Genomic DNA, 5066 nt, shown 5'->3' on the forward strand with positions numbered 1-5066 from the left:
AACAAATCGAAAACATATAAAAAATACACACAGATGCGAGAAGGAAGAGTCGGAGAAGAAGAGGAGGAGACGAGGATGCTGGTTGCTTTCCTTATAGGCGATCAAGCTTGCCCACGCTACCCAGGCATGGCCAGGGCGGTGGACATGGGGTGGCGAGTGGTTGGCTGGGTGGGTGGGTTGGTCAGGTGGATTTCCTGCACAGGCCTAGACCATAAAGGATTCATGTCCATCTAATGCCACTCAAGAACCCCACATGAGCAACATTAGATATTATAGAGCCACATGTTTTGTCAATCTCTTTAAAAATTGGACAAGCCAATTTGAGAAGTTGAGAAATCCTAATATCATGTGTTACAAGTTTTTTCTTTCGAAAGTTATGTGCCCCTCCAACAAAAATAATTTATGCAAAAGAAATTTAAAAGTGAGGGAGAACGTTCTCTCTGCAGATGCCATCTGCAATTCTCTCTGCATCTGCAAAGGTGCACCAGAGATATTACCATTATGCATGGTGAAAGCAGCTGACATCCCTGGCTATAGATTAATTCTGAACACGACAGATACGGTTTTCCTTTTAGGTTGTATTTTTCTCAAACAGGGAGTAGGGTGTTAGGGTGTCATGTGCATTGATTAGGGATTAAGGAAGTTGATGGTTGTGAGTTCTTCACAACACCCGCAATTCTTTGTTGAATCCAGTTCCTGGGCGATAGACATACGTAGAATTCCGTCTGGAAAGTTATCCCTTCCTACAAAAAAGATGAAAGAAGTTGAACAAAAGAAACTTGAAATGAGATAGAACCTTAGTTGCACTGGGAATGCCGTGCAAGCTGATAACATCTTTGCTATATGCAATGGTGCTGATGTCGTCACCATCTTTATAAAAATATCAGTGTTCCTTGAATTATGCACAGAGATTAGGCTAAACACCAATTTTTCTCTTGCTGTCCTGCATCGTCAACCTAAAATCATTTGAAATCTTTTTCAAGATTAAAGAAAAGACTTTAGCTAGACGATGCATGGCAGCCAGAGAAAATATGAATCTTATTTTTGGTCTTTGATCCACCAGAGTCCTGAATTCGCCCTCAGCATCTCAAAAATGGAACTCAAACTCCATTTATTGACAACTTAGAAGATGGCCTCGAGAACATGACCATAATCCGTTTGTTGAATACCAAAACATAATGCTTCTTCACATGTGCCACAAAGAAGTTCATGGGATTGAACAAGAATCAACTTCAATTCTCATAGATGCTTGATTCCTTCATCAAATAATGAAAATGCAAATTAAATGGATGAAACTATTAGAAAAAAGAAGACCAAAACAATTTAAACATTAATTGAAAAACGGCATTGGTTGAGCGGATGCAATAATAAACCCATGAATTTAAGGACACTTGAAACTAGATGCCACAATGAAGCTGGTGAACCGTGAATTTACTAGCTTAGGATTACTCAGTACCTAACATACATGAATGTTTGCAATAATTGCAGCCCTGGGCTGCACTCTTATTCCACCTCTTCAATATGTATTGCTCTAAAATAACCCCATAATCTTCATTTCATGATTTTATCAAATGCTTCCAAAATATGACAGCACAGAGTTCAAACATGCTCGGATATTCTTACAACCACATCTAATAATGCCCCCTGAAGACATAATCTGAAGTATTGAGGACCATATTATCTGACTTATCAAATACTCTAGGAACATATCAAGCATCACTTCTTCATCGATATCTATAGGATGCCTTGCTAAAGGAATATTAACCTTCATGGTGAGAGCTTTCTATTCATTATGGCGCAAATAACCATCTGCCCTTCGAAGATGTTTAAAAATTTGCACCAAGTCTACTTGGTTGAAAATGTTAACATTAATCTTCAAATTGAAACTAACACTACAGTTGTGTACTTCTCTGACCTGCAGAATATGTATGCTTGACAAGCAACAATGAAAATAAGCACTACAGTAAGAAGGATCTAAGATTTGTTCGACCACTTTGACATTCTATCAAACAGGTGGAATGCCTAATTTTTTATACAACCCTTCTATAGCATCGAGACAATGTACTCGACCCCTTTACACCATTAAACCGGATCTGCCGTTATGGAGGATTTATATAATAATAATTATACAAAATTAATCAACTGCTGATTTGTTGATAAAAACGCTAAGCCTATGTTTGACTGTTAAAGTGATTTCAAAATAATCATTAATGAAATATCAAACGCAGTCTAAAAAACCTCTATAAAATATGAGATCTGAAAGCATACCTAGGATGGAGTAACTGTAACGGCCAGAGTAGGGTTCGCGTGGTTGAAAGATCTGCAAACTGCGTCTATTTATAGATATAAAGAGTGACGAGTAGGGTTTGGATGCTACTCATGATTCGTGGCATTCATCCAGCGACATGAACCTTTTTGCCGCTGAAATAAAGAAGACCCTACATCGACCTAACGTTTATATATATATATATATACTAGAAATTGGGCAACGTTCAAGGGACGTTCGCGCAATGAATAGAAAATATATATATTAATTATATCTTTATATATATAAAGTGGCTATCTAACGGAATTTTATTGGTTTAACGATTTTTGTTGTTTTACCGTTAAAATTAACGCCGTTAGTTACATGAATAAATTAAAGTGGCTCTCTCTTCTTAAAAATTCTTAATTTTTTAATCTCTCTCCCCAATCACTTATGAATAAATTCATAATTATTAAACTTCATGCAGCATGCATGATCCTGTAACCTATGCATTGATGATCATTTATTTATGAGGTATATTAGATATCTATATATATATATATATTCTATTAAATATATCTATATAAATTATATAAATATATATTCTATATTCTATTATATATATATGATCTTTTATATAAATTATAATTTATATATCAATTTATTTATGTGATTTAAAATTTTTATTCATTCCTTATATAAACAAAGAGAAATGTAAAATAATTAAGTTTAAATATATTTACCAACTACATTTACGAATACAATTATCCTAATAAAATATTATTTATTTATCAATTTAAATTCATTATGAAACATTAAAATCAAATAATAATATCTTATAAAAACCTTAGTATTTTATTTCTTTATAAAAATTATGTTACTTTTTAAAAATAATCGCTTTATTAAATTAAGAAAACGTGCCTTTACTGTTAACAGTTTATCTCCTGTGCTGCACATGTTTGTTTCAAGATTCTTTTTTTTTTTTTTTTTAAATTCTAAATGCTTTAAAACTGATTTAAGTCTATCTTACTATTTGATGTTAGAATTTATATATTTTTTTTCTAAAAATATTACATTATTATTCAAAATTTTTTCCTTAATAAAAATAATATTTCTATACACTGGACGAACGTCCCTTGGACGTTGCCCAACTACTAGTATAAATAAAAGTATAAATAATATAAACGGTAATCTAAAACAAAAGTACATTTATTCACAAATTTAAAAATTAGAAAAAAAAATCATGACAAAATAGAGGAAAAAATTGAGCATAATTTTTTATGCATCATATTTTATTAATATGTGATTTGAAACATGAAATGTTCATTTCTAATATTGTAGAATACCGAGCCATTTTAAGCAAGTAAAAAATAATAATAATAATTAAAAAAATGGAAAGTGAATTAATGAGCTATACAAATCAATGGCTTTTGTATTATATAAAAAATGTAAATTATTTAAAGAATTGTTCTAAAAAAGAATTCAATTCAATGATGTAAAATAAAATATAAAATACATTTAGACACAATAACCCACTACATGTAGCTGGTAGTGTTTATCATCTAAATATTTTATTATTATTATTATTATTTATCTTTCATTTTCTTTTACTTTGATTTTTACCATATAAGTAGATTATTTTTATTGTTCATAATTTAAAACACATATATTTCATTTTCTACAAAAAAATATATGGAAAATTTTTTAAAACAATTTTTTCATATTTTGATTTTATTTTTAATTTTTTTTGGCTTATATATTTTTGTTTTGTGTATAAAACTGAATTATTTTACATTGTATATAAAAACAAACTGCAAATAAAAAAATATATATGAATATTGTAAATTTATTGATAGAAATTAAATATTTAAAAAGAATAAAAAATATTATTTAAATTATATGAAAAAAATAGATAAATTGATAGATGACATATTATAAAAATCAATATATAAAATAGAAAAATTAGATTTTGGTTATGTATTTTAAAAGATACGATGAAAAATTATTTGAGCGTGCTAAAAGAGAGTTCGATTTTTGAGAAGGGAATAAAATAAGTAGAATTGGTTGGGAGTGGGACCACTCACAAATATATACACTCATTAAATAGAGTTTTTTTTTTTAAAGCAACAAAAGTTTTTTTTAAAGCAACAAAAGGCAGTTGCCAGTCAGTTGATAATATTATTATAAAAAAAAAAAAAAAACTTAAGACAGAAAAGCATTTATCATAATCTTTTCGTTTTGAATAAACTTTGCAGAGATAAATCACGAAAATCAAAGAAATCGAACGCCGTTGCTAACGTGCCGTCTTCATCGCTGTCGTCGTTCGGTTGTTGAGGTCGCCGTCATCACGTACCCGTAGCTTTGAGTCGCAGCGACGTGGGTGAGAGATTTAGTCGACATTTCTTCTGGATATTTTTTGGGTCTTCATCAGCATTTCTCTAGCATTTTTTCTGGGTACATATACGATCATTTTCTTGTTTGTTGGTCTTCTTAGATAGATTTTGCAATAGCTAGTCTTTTGTTCTTCTTGGATGGATTTCTTGCTTCTGGGCACACTTCAATGAGAAGTATTACGTATTTTTATGTTTAGTTTAAGTATATTTATTTTCATTACAAAAATGTATTTTTTTAGTTATTGGGATATTGATTGATAGAGATTTTTTTTAATAAATAAATTAATCTTCCAGCAATTGATGGTTTTGGAAATCTGTTGCATAAGGTGAGCACAAACTAAGCAGTGAGTTGCAGTGAGTTCCTATGGGGAAGATGAACTCATGGGCTTCACAGTTCACATTGCAGTAGAAGCCTATGTATCTAGAAC

At 30.6% G+C, this 5066-nt stretch overlaps 1 long non-coding RNA gene across 1 annotated transcript; it reads right to left on the reverse strand.

The window, feature by feature from the left end:
• Positions 1 to 319: 319 nt before the first annotated feature.
• Positions 320 to 2441, reverse strand: LOC122289129. Its single transcript, XR_006236121.1, has 2 exons — positions 2269 to 2441; positions 320 to 1256 (listed from the first exon to the last, which is right to left on the reverse strand). It is a non-coding gene; the product is annotated as an uncharacterized LOC122289129 (long non-coding RNA).
• Positions 2442 to 5066: the final 2625 nt, after the last annotated feature.

This window comes from Carya illinoinensis, chromosome 12 (assembly GCF_018687715.1).
Source record: "Carya illinoinensis cultivar Pawnee chromosome 12, C.illinoinensisPawnee_v1, whole genome shotgun sequence".
In the NCBI taxonomy this organism is placed as follows: Eukaryota; Viridiplantae; Streptophyta; class Magnoliopsida; order Fagales; family Juglandaceae; genus Carya; species Carya illinoinensis.